At 36.6% G+C, this 19678-nt stretch overlaps 1 protein-coding gene across 9 annotated transcripts in view; it reads right to left on the bottom strand.

The window, feature by feature from the left end:
* The window catches only part of LOC126922196 (papilin), a 161169-nt gene that overhangs the window by 137526 nt on the left and 3965 nt on the right, over positions 1-19678 (bottom strand). The gene's annotated exons all lie outside the window — the stretch shown is intronic.

Genomic DNA, 19678 nt, shown 5'->3' on the forward strand with positions numbered 1-19678 from the left:
TTTCTCGATTGGTTGAAATGAAATTTGTATTCATGTGAAAATAAATGAAAAGTTCGATAGGTATTTGGTAGAAAAATGGAATTTTTAGCTGGGGCAAAATATGGGCGGATCACGGATTGTCATTGAATCTTTTAATAAAGATTAGACTCTGAGCTGTTTCGGACCGCGTTTAAATTTTCACGATTGAGAATTGATCTTGATACGAGCTGTGGATCATCTTTGATTCAATCATATTTTATTATCAATAAAAAAATTTTTGAATTTGTGGAATCTGAACAAAGCATTTTCGTTATGTATGCGTGATTTCTTGTTTCAATTTTATGTTAATCGTTTTTATATTAAAAATCTTTCGTTTTTAATTAGATTGGAGAAAGATATATTTGTAGATTATTATATCTGAAGGAAAATTCGCTTAGAAAATGTACAACTTAATGTCATCTGTTACGTGATTTTTGGTACAATTGAAATTTTGTTGAAATATATAAAATTCCTCGTATACTAAGGAACTCATTTCCGGAAGGCTTTTAATAAAAGAACACCGTTACGTCAATGTCACGATACAACGACATGGACGACGAATTATGGAGGTGTTTTCTTAGTAACATTGTGTTTGGCCAAGCGGAAAAGGAACAATAAATACATATTGTTATTTCAAACACTGGTATCAGGTTAATTGAATTTGAGCAAATGAGCTGAAATGCTTGTGCTTATGAGAGATTCTAATCGATCGTTTGCTAGCTTCCTCTTTCATTCATAATGAATACCAATTATAAAGACTAATTAACCGACAATATTCTAAGAAATAGAATATCAATTTTAATACACTCCATATACAATAATTTGATAATATCTATGTATAACTATTTATTATTAAGAAGAATATTAAAGACAAAAAACAAAGAATAAAAATTACAAATTATTTAAAGACTCATACATGCTCCATGCATAGTATCGTTTCGTTTAAAGAAAGGACGAACTTTTATTTAATAAAATAGAAACCAAAGCAAAGAAAAGGATAGTTGAACGATGTCCGGCTAAATCGGCACATTGCCCGAGACCCGTCAAGCGAGAACAATTTGATTCGAAGCTCGAGAAGCTGCCGCGCCGTGCACGCGGATGGAAGTTCCAGTCTGCTGCGTTCTCATCTTACAACGTTAGACTGCGCCGCGGCTGCAATTGCGATCTATGCACCGGAAGTTTCGCGTAATGAGCGCTGGCTTTGAGGGAACGACGCGTACCATTAATACTACGTGAACCAAAAGCGTCGTCCATCTTTTTAACTGTCTGGCAAGATGTCTTTACATATGTGCGAGTATTATACTTCGACCTCCCTCACGGCTGGAAGAAAGAATTTTACAGCTGTCTGAATGTAGCTTGTTTATTAATGTATTCAACTACCGTTGAATTTAATTTTAAATGTATACTTTTATTTAATTACTTCGTCCTCAATTGCAAAACGATAATTAAAGGTTATATTATATTTCTTTTATATTAAATTTTATTTTATAATTCTGAATGAATTCTATATTTAAAAATTAAGACAAAGAAAGAGTTGTTACTAACAATTGCTTGTAACTTTGATGAAAATATCAATAATAAATAGAGTTAAAAATATCTTAATGTCGATATATCGTTAATTTCATATTATATACGTTTCATTAACTTTTGCTGCGGATACGAAAAGTAATTATCAAAGGCGGCCTTATAAAGGCGAAATTTGTTCGAGGATGAACGAATCCACAGCCATTCAGCGGCTTGGGATTCGTCCAGACTTTGGGTGTTCTGCGGTTTTTTGACCGCAGAACGAGAGGTGAAGCGCCGCGCCGCAAATCGTCCCAAACTGTCTGCTCTGTTATTAGTCGCCCTCGAAAGCCACCGTGGTCTCGTTTGCAGTGATAAGAAAAAAAAGCGAAGAAAAATGGAAAAAGAACAAGGGTCTGAACGAAGAAAGGCGTACCTTGACGCAGACGCCCCTTGATGCTCGAAAACCTTGGCTTCTCTTCTCGTGCAGAGACGATAATAATTTTTAGAAGACAGTTATGACTGACGAAACACATCGTACGTAGAACAAACTATTGGATACAATGGCACCCCATGGTATTTGCAAATATTTATGGTAAAACGTCATTCAACTTTACCATTCTTTTTCTATCTTTTTTATATACACGCATTCTTTTGTTATTTCTAGCTCTTTATTTTTTAACATGTTTTTAAGTTCGTAGTAAATTTGTAAAATTTATACAGTGATCAACTGTTATTTTTCAAGAAATAGTGTTCTGTGTCTATCGCTATAAAAAAATACATTGTATTGTTTCGATTCACAAAAAAATTCCGCTTCAAACATAGTTTTAATAGAACTATAAATTACTTAATTGTAAAACTAGAGAAGTGATATTCTAAAGAGTTGATATACATAATTAAAAACAAATTTTCAAGATGTTAATATACACCGCTACGACTTTCCCTGCCATATGTATCTTGAATCGAAATAAGCTTTCAGAAATTTTTTCCAAACCAGATATTAATGTGATTTTATTTTCTTATCTCGTGCGGACGGAGTGTGGATGAAATCATATTTTGTCAAACGTTTCTCAGGTAATAATCATTAAATAACATATCGTAATAACGTTATTTAGCGAAACAAGTTTTTATCGAAAGGTGTTGCAACTTGAACCGAGAAAACTGGCCCCATATGATGTCGTAATGGGTTGCATGCTTCGACCAATTTATGTGAATCGATTAACTTCCTTCCTCGATAAAAATTCATGAGCTGACACCTCTTATAAATCGTTAGCACAAAGTTGTCCGCATGCTACAACAATTTGTTCGCGTATCTCCTCCTGACGCACGACAATATCCATAAAGATAAAGCTAAACGATATAACTAAACGTTTCGTGTGCGCATGTTACCTTTCAAGAACCAATTACTTCCATCCTCTCACATTATCAGAACGACTGCAAATCTGTCATACCTATTAACATCATTCCGTGGCAATTGAGCCATTGATGGCCGACGGAAATCGGCACAAATGTAACTTGCATTAGGAACAATCTTCCTATTCATAAAGTTCTTATGATATCTTCAATGCGAACCTCATTTCTATGGAAAACTTAAAACTTTATGCACCTACCTGAAATATTTAGGGAGCAGATCTTGTGGCCACTTAATAATAATTTAAAATAATTAAAACTTCACTGTGTGGATATGTGAACAACCATCCTTCCGTAAGAATATTAAGTAGACAATAACCGCATTTAATTAATTAATTACTTAAATTGTAACATATAATTAATTTATAATTAAGTTGTGACAAAATATTACCCGTGTCTATCAGCCTAGAATTCAGATTTAATTTTTAAGAATTGAAACTTTCTCCAAAGCTTTTCGTTATCGAAAGAAAACGTGACAGGGCAACTGATAACATGCCAAAAAGGTTCGTCTCAAATTATTGTATCAATTAACTATCAAAACCCTAAGGAACATGCTTTGAACGATCTAGAGCACCATTACTCTACGTAAATACGTATTATACATCGTTAATTTTTTAATGTCAAATGACTGTATAACTCTTAGACAGACTTCGCACGTATACCAGTACCCAAGTAGTTAGAAAAAAGATAGGATGCAGTGTTGAACGAGACCGCGCTCTTCTACATAGAGAAACATCGGATCAAGGCATCAGTAGTCGGTAGAGGAGGCAGCCAGCGCGAATTCGACCCGGCTAGAAAGCAGCGTGTACCACCGCCGCGACGCTGGAACGTCGTGTACGGCACACGCGATCGCAAGAAGAACGAGGAAAGCGAAGAAGGAAGAGCCGGGACGAGAAAAGCCTAGGCGCGTGACAGCTGGGATGTCGGGGGACGAGCGGCGGCAGTGTGAGTCGACGAGAAAGCGGCATAGGCGTTGACGACGGTGCGACGAGGACGAAGCGACCAGAACGGAGCAACAGAGTGCGACGCGTCCGGCCTCCGCGATACCAGGAGAACATAAACGCGGACGAGTCGCAGACGAAGGGCGTTCTATCGTTCCTGGAAAGAGGGAAAAAGACGAGAGGCGGCGGCGGAGCGCGAAAGAAAGAACCCCGACTACCAGCCAGAAAGAGAACGCACAGGCCTCGACGAGGAACGAGCCGGTGCAAGAGCAAGACGCGACAACTCTGCCGGTCGATCCCGAAAGAGGAACCGAGAAGAACGCCACGACTAGAAGCAACAAGTTGCTGCTGGGGTCGCAGAATGCCACCCCAGCCGGGGATGTGCGACCCCGGAGAAATTCCACGCTGATAGCCGCGATACACGCGTCACGACACGTCCAACGAAATTAGCAAACACACCAGAGGACCCGGGGACGCCACTGCGAATGATCGAACGACGCATGGTCGCTTCTGCGCGATTACCGCGCCACGTGCTTGCACTACGTATGGGCTTCGTTCCACGGATAGTTGGACATTTGTGTATGGCATTCGTTGGAAAATGAAATTGAGAGAAGTATGGGGAGTACGATGAGGGTGAAAGGAAACATTTTTGGCAAGGGGGTGTGGGTATCTGCGTAAATGTATTTTAAGAATACAGTCAAAGGACGAAAACTAAATGGAAATTTGTTCTCTCCTTTGTACGTGCTTTGGACGTTTTGGATAATTCTGCATGTTATGTATTTTTATACAAGTTTGCACATTTAAAGTTTCCATAAGTATATAGTATAGTTATAATGTTTATCATAATTGTGTAATGACAATGTAGTTATGTGATGTATGTATAATGTTTATTACAATGTTAGAAAAGTATCAAAGAAAAAACCACCCTAATCTAAAAACGATTAGAATATACGATATTTTTAAAAATAAATTGTATATTGAAAATATTATTACGATCATAGATGTGTCTGAAATTAATATGATGTATGAAAAACGATTTAAATATGTCAATAAATTCCCAAAGAATTTCACTTAAATTTAAAAATGCTATTTAAATTTACCGAACTAAGTTAAACCGAGAAGTTCAAAGATTTTCACTCCAACCTCCTCCTATATCGAAAATAAATTTTTCCCCATATAATTTAATGAGAAATATCTCCCTAATTCAATCTATTCCAATATCTTGAATAATTTAGTTACTCCCTGACTGCGATCAGAATTTCAACAACGCAAATAGCCCGAACCCGACAGACAGAATGTCTGGCTTACCAGCACGGATCGTGGCACGTCGCCATGTGAATCATATTTAATGCAACAACGGCGGTGAGCATCAGAAGCGATCGTAAAACATGCTGCACCGCGGTGGCCAGCAACGAATCGCGGACTTTTTGCCTGCCTCCAGTAGAACACGTAGCGAGAGCAATTCTCCATGGCCATCTGGTCGTTCGTTTCTGATCGGTGATCCCTCGATAAACGTCCAACGAAACAGTAAAATTTCGCTTTTAACAACATTCTTCGCGTAGCTTCATCTTCGCCTTAATCTTCCTTTAATCGAAAAATGATCGTGCTTTGGTCAAGGTCAAACAAGGTCACACAGAACTTTGTCTTTTTTTTATAAAATTCTGATTCTATATTTTTTTCGTTGCTATATTGAACTCTTGACTATTGACACGTAATTAAACAAACTTTAATGTTCAGTAGGTAGTTAAAACAGGTCCCATCTTTCTCAATTTTTATCTCTTATCAAAATTTAGAATACGATCAATACATTCACTGTTTCATTTTCGTATGAAGATTACGGTACTATATATAATTTCATAAATATATAATTTATTTATTTTATTAGGATTTGATACTTGGAAGTTATCAGTACAGGATTAATCTTAATCGCATTTGATTCTCCCTCCTATAAAATTCTAAAAACCAAGGTTTTCAAATCCAGTAATTTCAACCGCTTTGTGCCTCTTCACTTGTCCCTTCGAATAATAAATTCCCAAGCTACTCAATTTGCAATCCCATCAAGAGATTTATTCCGGACTAATCCCCTAAGGTTTCCCAAGCGAAAATCTGATCCAAACAAAACCAGCCACTCACTTCCAGAGCGTTCATCGCAGCCTACATTACCCTTTTCATTCCCATCCTCAATTTCGCAGCCACGATTCTCAGTTTCCTCCTCCTGATCCCCTCGAACCACGAGGCTAGAGGGTCGCATCCCTATCACACCGTATCATCTAAAGATGAACCGTGCACTGTGCCTGTTGTTCTTTTTCCGCGAAGCATTATCATCCTGGCCAGGAAAGAATCACGACGCGTGCACACACAGGTGAAGCTTGTCGAGGAACCAGCGACCATTTTCTCATCGCTTTCATGCTCGATCCTTTTGCTTCCTTTGCCAGGCATCTCGCGGCTCTCGTAATTACCATCATCAAACAATGCAACGGAGAATAGTTATGTTGCAACAGGGAATACTCGACGGCGTCGATTCCCTTCGTAGCTTCGCTGGTCCCTTCGTAGTGCTGCTGACATCATGAGCTCTCAGCAATGCGGGATCTAAGGAGACATTCCACGATAGACCACCGCAGAGGCCGTGAATTGATTGTGGTTATACAGGATGCTCTTTGATCGGTACATATGATAATTCACAAACGGATCTGAAGAGCTATAGTCAAAGAATATCTTATGTAGTCCCATTTGCTTATGACGTTTACACATAGAAAATTATTATCAAGTGTGATAGGTAAAGCTGTGGAATAAGAGGATTCTGTGTCCTCCATTTCTAAGATAATTTCGTATGAATTTCTTGGGGATCGAATGTCTTCCCGTTTTGATTATTTTGTGAGAAAGACTAATTTTTATTTCTTAAACTTCTTAGGATAAAAGCTTCATGGAACAGTTGAATATCTTTTCAACATGGAAAATTATTATCAACTGTAACTAATGAAGCTCCGCGTATACAAAAATCCTATGTATACCATAAAACCATTAAATATATTTTCGGTACGGAAGATTACTATTAACTATGATTGAGATACCAAGATTCTACGTAACCCATTTCTAAGAGAATTTCATATGGATCCCCTAAAAGTAAAAGTCGTTCCATAAGAAAGATTAACTTCAATTTCTTAGACTTCTTAAAACGAATATGTATTACGAAATCGTTTTTTTGGCGTGAAATATGGAACTGCGATAACAAATTCGATTACATCGATAAATTAAAGCTTTCTAGAAGATTTAAAAGCTCGAAGTTTACTACCTATCAACCATTCGACTATTTATCTCATCAGGAATCGCGTTAAAATTTCAGAAAAAGACTGAAGGGTGCTCACCGGACTAGTATATCCTAATCAGGATATACTAGTTGAAGAAGGAAGAGCAAACGAGAGAGAAGGAATGGCGTAAAGTGTTCTCCAGTCGGGTGGTGAAATATCCTTATCGTATAAACGAGGATGGAAGGTTATGGTGGCGCATGAATCACTTCAACCACGGGAATAATTCATGGAACGGTTAATACTGTTGCGAAACGCCTCGGCGAAAAGTTTGCGCATCTTTCAAAAATATAAAACTGAAAGGCTCGAGGTCTGGTCGAGAACTTGTAACTTCACGCTACGAGATCGTACAAAGTTTAACCAGCCACGAATCTGACCAACTCTTTGTAAATATGTATGTATTTTGCAAGACCGTGAGTTTCATTCCAGGCTATTTATGGTTCAAGAATAATACTCTTTAATGAATGAGTTGAAAATAATATAACTTATCTCCTGACTGAATATTTGTAAAGAAATTGTAGATGACTATTTCGAATATCCTCTTTTAATCCTTTATGACAATTCTAAATGTGATAAAATTGTTTAAAATTGTCAATTTATATATCACACTCTTATAGGAAAATAACTTTAAAAATCGACCTCGCCTTTTTTATCTTATGTAATTTAAGAAAAGAAAAGAAGAATATTTTGTGCTTATTTAGAGGAAGAATCGATAGAAGAATTTGTACTTAGCTGAAGCGTAGCTCGTAAAAATTATACAATTTGCAGGAACTGAGACAATCCAACAAAAACAAAAAAGATTGTTAATGGGAAGTAGTTCTTAAAAATCAATTTTATTGCATAATTAAGCTGTATCGTGTCTTTTGAACGATACCGTAAGTATATACACAATATTGCCAAATAATCGCGCTATGCATTAAAGGGCCAAAGATATTCGATCGGCATAATACTGCAAGCGAAGTGCATTGCGGCTATCGCAAGTACATTGACTTCGTACATTGACTTAGAGCACGATTCAATTAATTTCAACGATCATCCGGTCAAATCTTCCGAGAATTAATTATCGTTCCTATCGAGTTTGACATTGAAAAAATACTCGTCTAGAAACTCACCGTCATAAAGTAAATCTTCTTAATTAGATCTCAAAATAAGTACTGTGAATAATTTCTAATTCCAACATAAATATTTTCACGCAAACTACGTCCGATGAAATTTCTAATTTTCGTTCAACGTTCAAAGCGATTCTCGTAGGAGGCTGATATCGATCGCGGGCGTAAATTTCGGATTATCTGAGAACAGCAGCTCGCGAGTGGAGAGCTAACGAGACAGAAAGAAGGTTCCACGACACCATCGTATCGCATCAGCACGGTCTTATCGGCTTCACGTCAGCTTGTATAAAGCGGGCAAAATATTTAAGCCGCGAAGTCAGCCTCGAACTTTTCCAGACGACATCCCTCGAAAGACACGGACCAGTTGCGCCAGTTTTACCACCGATTTTCGAGACCTGGAACGTACGAGATCGAACGGAAGGGCCTTCGCAGGGATTGAAAAAAAGAAGAGGAGAGGAAGGTAAAAAGAGAGAAACACGCAACCCTCTCGAACCGAGAGGACAAGAACCAGACGAGCGCAATCGAAAGGGCCATTGTTACCAGGAATCGGGGACAGGATATTACTCGTTAGTTGTGATTCGAACTTTTTATTACGACATTGTTTAACCCCTGCACCGCCCTTCCTCGCGTGTCTTCCTGTTATTCAAGCCTGCAATGGAATATTAAAATGCACCGTGCATTAATAAGTTGCCTCGGAATTCTGTAATTGCGCTCGTTACGATTGTACACTAGCGAAGCTTCATTGGGAAGCAATTAACCAAATTGCTGGAACGTTAGGTAGAATTATGAAACTCTTGTGACGTATGCGAAAACGTAGTTATGTGTATAATATCGTGTGGTCCGTATAATATTTGTCATGTAATTAAGTAGACGCTTGATGAGATATGTACGTATATTGTCGGTCGATGTACAATATTGTCTTTCAGTCCAACACGTTTTATGTAAATTTGAGCCCATTTGAATAACATATTCGCAATTGACAAGTTCATCGAGATATTACGGCAAGACATTATAAGATTATGCGATTAAGATACAAATAAGAATTTTGAGCTTGGTTGCAAATATGTATCACGCTTTGTATCACGTATGAGACTTGTCGATTTTTTATGTATTTTGTAAATACAGACAAAAAAGCTAATTTCAGTATTCATGACGAATACTTTGAATATTTTGTATATTTTTACATATTATGTATAGCATACTTTTGTACATTTAAATTTCCCATAAATACATATATAAACATCTACAGTCCACTCGTTGTATCAATTGAAATCCATATAAGAAAATTTTCTCAGTGTTAACGATAATAATTGTCTCATCTTGCTCTAATCGTGAAAAAACAGAGTAGTAGCTCGTGGTCGTTAATGGAACGTTAATATTTCGACGGTCTATCAGCATTCCAACGCTCCAGCTCTCCGTTATTCCTCTAACATCTCGGAAGTAGAAAATTGTGACAGAAAGAGTCGATATTCCTAGCAAATGAATGTTACAAACGTGCTCATAGACGTTCAAGGCCACACGAAAATATCAAGTACAATCCCGTTTTCCACAGTCATCGATATCAATCCAATTCTATAAATAATGGAGCTCCGTCCATTGAGTTCATAAATAATGGAATTCTTACTCTCTGGCTATTCTTACGCTGACAAGAATTGACTGGCCGCTACTACGGTTCGTGAATTCGAGGATACAACGTGCCGCTATTATTTCACGTAGAAGAGCAGCACGCGGAGCATATCTCGATGGATCTTCGTCCACCGTATGTATTTTTAATGGCAAAGGGAAGAACAAGGGGCTCTAATTTATTTACGTTAAACCGGAGACGTAAATCTAATTCGTCTTGAAAGAAAAATTGCGCCACGCTTTGGAATTCGAAAAAGGTATCTTCTACCTACGTTAGTACGTTGGTTCTTTTCAATAATTCCCATGTGAATTTCACTAAGAATATACATATACGAAACCATTCGGAGATATCGGCGTTTCGCGGTTCAACAAAGCGTTCCAACTTTGTTCCGCGCGTGATGGTTTAGCAAACAATTTTACCCGACTGAAAAAACATTGAGTATTACGTCTGAAGGTACGTCGATTCTCTGTACCGGAAATTGCGGGCGCAAACGATTATCGAGTCGGCCAACGCTACCCATCGACAATGTATATATAGGATCCAGAGTAACCAGACTAACATTCGAAAGACAAAAATATCTGTTGCAATGGAAATAGAAATCGAACCACTCACTGGAATTTCCTTTCGTACACTTGTATTCATTTGAAAATCTATATTCGATGAATATCAAATCTTTTCTATTTTTAACTAGAAAAAAACTAGCTATTTTAAACCGTTTATATCGTTTATGTGACTCATTGAAGCAACAAAATACTTAATTAGTTATAAAGAAAATACATATAAATTATAAAAAATTTTAATTTTTACAGAACAAACCCTTATGCTCACGATCGTTAAAATATTAAAGATATCATGCTTATCACGAGAAAGTATTTGTATCATTTTTTTTTTTAGATAAGTACAGATTCTACATATCATTTTCTATATTTATCTTACAATTAGTTATAGAAAAAAGTACATTCCTGCTACTTTTCCGCTCAGCTCCTCGATTATTATGTTCTACTCAAATCGAATTATATCGAAAGATACAAAAAAGACTTATTTCGTTTAATATTTTACAAAAGAGAAATATATTAGATTGTATGAAAAACGTTTTTCTATAAAAAAAATTTACTTCAAATAAACACTATCACTAACGGAATACTATAAAAAAAAAAACACTAAATATTATATAAATACTATTTGCTACCATAAAACAGTGATCTAAAGTGTGAATACACGTTTAGTATAAATTGCCTAATATATATTATACTAACAAAAAACCTATAATATCCTTAATATCATTAAAAAATGTTTTTTTCTTGATAAAAATGTATTAAAAACTTTACATCAAAAATATTTTAACAAAACGAGTGCCTTAAGACTTTTAAAAGCCTCCTTCGCTATCATATCTATTTAACAGCTGAAACGTTCCTCCGTGGCTTTTCATAGGCGTCACGGTATTCCCAGGCCGGCGTAAATTTAAAGTCGTATGGCGTGGCCGGAAAGGTCGTGGCGGAAAGTCTAGAAGTTAACGCGCGCGTCCTTTTGGCCGACCTTTCTCCTTCCGCGAAAAAGCCTCGTGTCGGGACATGGATGGGCAACCGGGGAAGAACACATGTGCGCCACGGCGAAAGTTTAGCGTCGACCATTGACCTGGCTTTTCGAATTATTCAGCAAGATCCCGCCGACCCTCTGGCTGAAAACCGACCACCAGAGATATTGGAGTTGTTCCGTGAATGGTGGAAGTTGAGGACCCAGTCTCGAAACGCGTGATACTTAATTCACGAAACTGTGCTTTGTCACTTACACCCCCAGGTTCGGTTACATTCAACTACCGTTCTGTCTGTATTTCGTGGCTCGGTTAGGGTGTTGCCAACTACGTAGTTTTTGCGAATGTTTAATAAAAATTAACAGTGGAAATTTATTTGCTTACAGGATATTTGATTTAAGAGAAATAGGTGACTTGCATGTAAATTCTTACACTTCTGTCATTCTTATGACTCAATGACTATTTGCGTGTGTATTACTGAAATTAGTAAGTCTCATTTACAGAGTTTTCTTTATATGCGTTAGATTTGTAAGGGAAACAGAAAATTTTACCGCTTATAAGGAAGATGATCGAAACTAATAATATAATATGAAGAGTCTGTTACGTTCTATTATATGGAATTCTAATTAGTGCTCGATTATCTAAATTCCCGCTTCTTTCATTCACTAATCGCAGGAATCGTATGTAATGAAGTAAAATTAGTAAACTCCTACACGTATTACGTATGAAATGTATCTTTATTAACTAACCGTTTACCCCTCGACAGATTCAGATAAATAGAGTTCTACAGTATTGTATTTGTATTACGTAACCGTACTATTGTAACCGTATACCGAAAAATGTACAGTTTGAAATAATGGGATATGACCGTAAAAAATATTCGTTATAATGTTATATAAGTTTCTTAGTATATATAGTGATCAGTATAGTAACAGTTTAAAGTTTCCGCCAAAGTTTGATGAAAACATAGAGGAGGTGTACATCTTATGTATAAAATTTACTATGAAAATGTTGCAGTTAATATTCATATTGTAGCATAATACGGTAGAGTATTACGATGGCTCTGTAATTCATATATTAGAAAACTCATGTATTGAGAAACCTGTACAAGCACAATAACATATCGTTGCATTGTAATTATACTTAATTTTTAGTGATAGAGAGAAGAAGCGTTACAAACAGATAGTAGTTGAGTGAGTGATAGTAGTTGAACACAAAGGGCCAATTGATAGGATATTTTTGTGTATTTCGACGTGTTCCTTAAAACCACCCCGTCATTTCAATCACACTTTACTAGGAAAGATGAATTACCTTAATGAGCACTCGACGTTCATTTCGTTTACTGTACAAGAATATAGGTGGCAATTACAGGCAACGTGCACACATGTGCGACTACTAAAGGGACGTTTGGTCGGCTGCATCAAAGAAACGTGCAGTCCCTCTTATTAATTCATGCTAATCGCCTACCCTCTAAAAGCGGTTCTCAATCATTCAAGGAACTCGATTGTTCCAAGTATACGCATTAAGCATGGGAACGTTTATCATGAGAACGGAACGAAGAAATTTTGTGCTGCATAAGATTAGACACAGAAAAAATTCCATTTATCTAAATAAAAATTACAGTTTCGAGATCATTATCAGGATAAAAGGTTCCAATAAGTAATCACTGGTGTTAAAATGGAAATTTTGAATGAAAGTAAGAGACCATTTTAAACGATGCATTTTTATGCAGATTGTGGGACGGGTTTGTTGTTTTAGAGATAGGGCTTGGATAAATGTAATATTCATAAAGAAAAATGGTTCTCCGCTAGTTCCCTTCCAAAAAAAACATTATCGCTTTAAACGAAAGATGAAAGCAGTGAAAGATATAATAGAAATATAGACTAAAACCTTTTGAATAAAACTATATACTAGCGGGAATAATACGAAATAAAAAGAAACCTTTTGAGAAAAACAAACATCAACTATTTCAAACTTTAAACTGATTGAAATATGAGCCCGTAAAAGGCCAACATTTATAACAAAACAGTAGAACACCACTCATCTAAGCTCAATTTGTAACCACCACATTCTCATTTTGTAAACCGTCATATTTATCATTTACGTCCCAATCGTTTCTTCATGTCGCAAAGGCAAGACCTTCGGAAACAACCGAAACATCATCTTCCATCCACATTCAAAATAATCGAAGCTACTCCGTTCCGAAACGATGCAATGTATTCACTTAGTCTAGCAGAGGTAAACGTACTCTTCTCGACTCGAGAGATCAAAGCTACTATTTCGACAGCACTGTTCCGTGGGTAAAGAGTTCAACGCACGGAAAACAGTAATTTCACTTCGGCAAACAACAAGTTGCCTCGGCTGCAATAAATAAACGGCAATACTTTCGAGTTGATCTCGCGAGCGACCGGGAATAAGGAGGCAGAGGAGATGCATGCGTGTGCAGAACGAGAATCCGGTACCGACTTTGCCGCCGTGCGTATTAACTTATGGAACAGAAATAACAGCTTTCCCCACGGGAGCCAAAATAACCCGGAGAAACACAAAATTGTCCGTGACTTACAAGTCTTTTTACTCGAGAGACCGCTTCCCAACTTGGGAATTCCGGGTCGATGCATATTCGAGGGCGCCTCCATTTGTTCCTCGTCGTCGTTGCCTGGTTATTTATTTCGACAACCCTTTACGGACACCCTGTCGCGAAGAGACAAAAGTTCGAAAGGCATAAAAGCCACCGATGAGAAAAGAGACCATGACTGGGGCAGACACTTGTCCGTCGTTGGAGGCATTAAGATTAACCTTGACAGACATCGTTTTCTACGGGCGGAGGGACACAGTGGAAACGCGGCCTCGGCTAATAGTTTTAAATGGCTCCGAATCGGTTCTCACAGACGCGTTTAGCTTGTTCAATTTGTCGCGTGATCCTCGAGGGCGTGGAAGGACTGAGGCGCGAGTATATAGTAGCTACGTATGCGGTTTTAGAAAATTTTAGGACAACCGTTTGTTTGCGGGAATATGTTCGCGTGGCTATCGATTAGGATCGAAACCATAGGAATGAAAAATATGTATAATTCGAAACGTTTCGTTCTTGAATTTTCAATGTTTCGAATATTTAAACTTTCAAACTTTCAATTCTCCAAATTCTTTCATTCTCAAATCTTTTCATTTTCAAATGTTCATATATTCAAATTTGCACGTTTGGAAGTTTTCTAACTTGGAAATTTTTTAATTTTCAGATCGTTAAATCAGAATTTTCTAAACTTTAAATTTTATTTCCTTCTTTATAGACACCGCCGTATCACAGAGATGCAGTTAAATCGGATGTTGCAACCAAAATCGAGATAAGGTAAGAACGAAGGTAAAGATCCAAGTATAGGTATAATAGCTTGTTGAAAGTTTTTACGAGTTCTAGGCCGAGTGTTAATTACAGTTCCTATCGAGATCTAAAGCTTCCAGAGGGTTTCTTCTCGGAGCACCAATCTGGATTTTATTTTCTTTCGTTATGACGGTGGTCTTGTACAGTTGTACGCGGAGAGCGAGCATCAGCCGAACACGGCTCACTGGAATATTACGGAACAAAATGATTTCTCAACGTTGCCAGCGATATATATACGTGTCATAAAGGGTACAAATGGAACGTGTGCAGGGAGACAGACCGATGATCCGAGTCAGAGCAGACATTTCTTCCGCGGATTCCCGAATGAGCTGATTAATGACGCCGTTAACGTGTATTAAGGACACGGTCTATTTGCAAGAAAAATCCTACGTCACAATTCCAATCCGCGATTAAATTAACGCCAATTCTGATATGGATGAATAATCTGCTTAAATGAAGTGCGGAAATATTTCCACATGACTGCAATAGCTCTAATGAAACAGAAAATAAACTATCGTGGAAATTCGTAAGTTCAACACGTTTGCCACTATTTACAGATTTATCTGTAATCGACGTTAACAATTGTAATAAATTACAGAAACCAAAAGCCAATAAACATATTCGTTTTAATATAGCAATTTACGTGTGAAATCTACTTACTTCACAAATAAATTATTCTTAGTCCCATCGAGCGTTATACGAATACATATATTCGGTAACATGTGCAACACGCATTCACGAAATTCACTCTAGATTCAAGTTAAATTTACATTTACACTCTGCCTCTATCAGAAAATTTGCCGATATTAATAAATATCTAATAAAAACGAGTTTACAAGCAAATTTTGCAAAATTAAAATTCTAAAGTCATGAAAGCTGTTTGAACGGTTTTAAAAGTCAATAATCAAAAATTCACCTGTCGATTCACTAATATAATCAACTAATAAATTGCGAGAGGATCTAATTAGTCAATTATTGCAACTTAACAAAATCACCAGTGAATATCCCAAAAAAATCAAACGCGAACTGTAGCCAGAGGAAGTCCCACGAATTCACTTTCGAAACCTCTCGCGGGATAAGACACGTGGAATTAATCGCATCTCCTGTCGCACTTCCTTCCCTCCGTATTTTCTTTTTTTCTCCTCCTCTTTCCTCATATATCTTTTTTTCTTTTGTATCTTCTTTTCGTTTTGCGTCCGCAAGCTCCGATGGTTAATCTTGTGCTCGCCGCGAGCGTGACCCGAGCTGAATTTTAAATCTGACGTATTACACGCGTAGCTGGTGTACAAGAGTCGGAAGGACATCTACATAGAGGCAGGGAATTAGCATAAGCCATTGTCCTGCCAACGGCTCGACCAGGAGAATGGTACCTGAAAGCTCTACCAGCTACAATAACCCTTTATACAGTGCAGGTGGAGTACTGTTATAACCGTAAATCGTATGAAAACGTATCGTGAGCGCTTTTGCGATTCTATTCGGTTGGCCAGAGGAATTACGACTTGCCAATTAACCGATTAGATTATCGCCAGGGCCAGATATTGTCAACTCTCAATTATATGTGCGAAGGGATGTCTTGATAATACAGGCCAAGTGCGATAACCGTTGCTCCTATTATATGGGACCGAAATTGATTTAAACAATCGCGTAATCGAATATAAAATATCGATAGTGGTTATTCCCATGTTGTTGAGATAGAAACTTTGGTAATTCTTGAAGGATATTACGAACAAATGTAAAGATTTCTAAAAGTTAAAAGAGAGAAGACACTCTCTTAGAGAAACTTATTTTGTGTTAGTTATTTGATTCGTGGTATATTCATTTGATAATAAGTTATTGAAAAAATGTTTGGCTTAGAGAATGAACAAAGAAGGAAGACTGTAATTTTGTATCGATTAGTTACTTGATTCGCAGAACTCTTTAAGGGCAATGGAAATGAATGGTCGAAGAAATCTTTGACTTAGAGAACGAAACGAAAACAAAAATTGATATTGCGAGTGTTGATCATTTGATTCGTAGAAGAATTCTTGCAGTGTGATGTGAATGGGTGGTTTAAAAAATCCTGAACTAAAAGAATGACCATACAATAAACAATGATTTTATATTAATTAATTATTTGAGTTTTAATAAAAGAATTAAAAAACAGAGAATTAATTAATTAAAAAACATCCAGACCAAATGGATGGTCAAACAAATATTTGGCTTAAGAAGTAAAGAGAGAAGATAGAAATTTGTTTTATCTCTCTTAATTATTGAATTCGTAAAAGAATGCTTGAAAAATGGGGAGAAAGGATGGTTCACGAAGTACTTGACTTAAAGAATGAAACAAGAAGAAAATTGATTTTATATAGGTTAGTTGGTTTATATGCTGGTTTATAGGTTGGTCTATGGATTGGAAGTAGACTGTAGTCTATTTCGTTATTAATATCGCGTGCAAGAGTACGTGGGAAGCTTCCTGTGATCTTAATTACTCTTTCGATTAAGTAAATACTGTTATATCAATCGTCATTGATTGCATAGACGCGTTCTACTAACATCCGCAGAACCTTCCAGTAAGTTTCTATCGTCGTTTTCGAAATATTAACGCGAATTATCGAGTATACGCAAAACTTGCGGTCTTCAAAGACTCATTGTCAGATAAATCCTGTACACTCCGTTTTAATTGGGAGACCACGTTAGAGATCAGGAATTTGCAATTGACGTAAGATATATTTTCTCTCTATATCGAAGAGAAGAAGCAAACAGTGCTGTACTAAGAAACGTGATTCATTCTATCTCATCCGGGATTTCAACTTTCCCGAACTTTGCTTCCAAGAAAAAGAGAAGAAGAAGCAAACGAAATATACAAAATTTTCTTATATAATGTTAGACCAACTTACTACGACAAAGTAGCTTATAGTGACACACGAATGCTCGTAAAAATGCGACGAATGCATTCCCCTTGCTAACACGTGTCTAGACGAAAATAAAACTTTTATTAATGAAACAAAAATATTTTACTGAAATAAAGTAGAAGCAAGGGAAGGAATTTAGTATTTTTTTTCCTAATTAACACTAGCACTACGTGAAAAGAATTACGCAAACCGCCATTGCAGGCTCCTTTCTATATCCACGCCTTGTAATTGCAATATTTATGTAATTACGCTTGTGTAGTACGATTATCCTGAATATTCATTTTTATATATGTACTTCTTAATCTTTTAGTACTACGATCGATCAGTCACGCGATAAAATGTTTAATACATTGACATAGCAATTAAGTAGTAGTAATAATACATAGTACTTTACTGTATCTAGGTTAAGTAGATTAAATTACTATGTAAGTAGTGGGTAAGTGTCGTATGCAATTATATGACTATAGTGTTGCAACGAAGATGACACACAGACTAACAACGAGTGATTTTAAACCAATTTTAAATAGCTGCTCATAGAATCTTAAAGCTAGAACTACCAGAATAGTGATCTGACAAAGTGATCAGTTCGTTATTTTTCATAGAAATATTATAAATTTACAACGATGCGTTTTCTGAAACTTTTGTAAAAATATATGAGTAAAAATCTGTTTTTCTTCTTGGATTATATATTTTTTTGTACATCTTTCATCTTAATTTCTTTGTTCCTTTAAAAATTTAGTCTAATATAAGATTTAATTGAAATTTGTAGCCGCACATAAAACTAACATTACTAGAAATCGAAGAGAAATATGAGCGGAAAGAAATTAATTCCTAAGTGTGAAATTTGTCCAACTGACAATAAAAGAAAATTCTAATAAGGTTTTCTCATAAGACATGTAATAAGACGCGACAAGCCTCTTTATCTCCCTTGAAGGAAGAGAACTGCTTACAAAGAAATTATGAGGAAAAAAGGAGGAACCGTACGGCACATGACGCAACACACAAGCTTTGCTGGAGTGTTTTGACAAATGACGAACGAGTTCTCGGGGAGAAGAGTGCACATGTCTCCGCTCCGCATCTCGAGGAACTCGCCAGAGGGTCTACCCTTTCATGGCATATGCGAATTGTGTGTCAGGAGGATCGTAAAAATCCGAGAACAGCCGGGGACCGAGGATTTTTCGATGAATTTTCACAGGAGAAGGATCCAGCTATCGGCTCGTCCCCGTTCAATTAAGTTTCAACGCCGGAAACATGTGAACCTACTTTACGCTTTTAAAGTCATGCCTTATTCGGCGAAAAACCAGCGAGAAAAACCGCTTTGCCGCTCTCGATCGACGATCCTCGATTAACTGAAACTCCATCGAGCCGCGTTCTTTCCCCACTTTCGAAAATTGTCCGGTGTATTTTGTTCGAAGCGATTAGGGGATTGAATTTTTTGGGCGAATAGAGCAATCAAGGAAATACTTGAAAATTTCAAACATTTATTTTATGATCATAAAGGACAATTTTCTAGTAGAGCTTTTAGAATATCGATACAATAAGCTTTAATAATAATATATATTTGTAAAAATAATCTTTTAAAGTAATTTTTTTGGATAATTTAGAGTAATCTGATGGTTAAGAGAAAGAAATAGAGGTTCATGGAATAAAAGAATTCCATTCAATAGAATAATACCTATACTAAATATTTAACTTGTGGATCGTAATATATAGTTTTTAGAGAAATAATTTCTTTCAAGAAAAATAAAATTATAATATTTGTATCGATAATCCTTTGACTAAAGAATTTCGAATAAAAGAGACTTTCCATACTTTCAAACATCAATTATAAAAATATTTCTAATATCTCCTATGAATCATCAAATGTCTATCTAGTTTGATACTTGAACTATTTCCTAATTTATTCTGATTAGTATGGCGCCGAACAGACAGCTTCTGACGACAATAAATTAACGAGAAATTTATATCGTTCA

The sequence above is a fragment of the Bombus affinis genome, chromosome 11 (genome assembly GCF_024516045.1).
Source record: "Bombus affinis isolate iyBomAffi1 chromosome 11, iyBomAffi1.2, whole genome shotgun sequence".
In the NCBI taxonomy this organism is placed as follows: Eukaryota; Metazoa; Arthropoda; class Insecta; order Hymenoptera; family Apidae; genus Bombus; species Bombus affinis.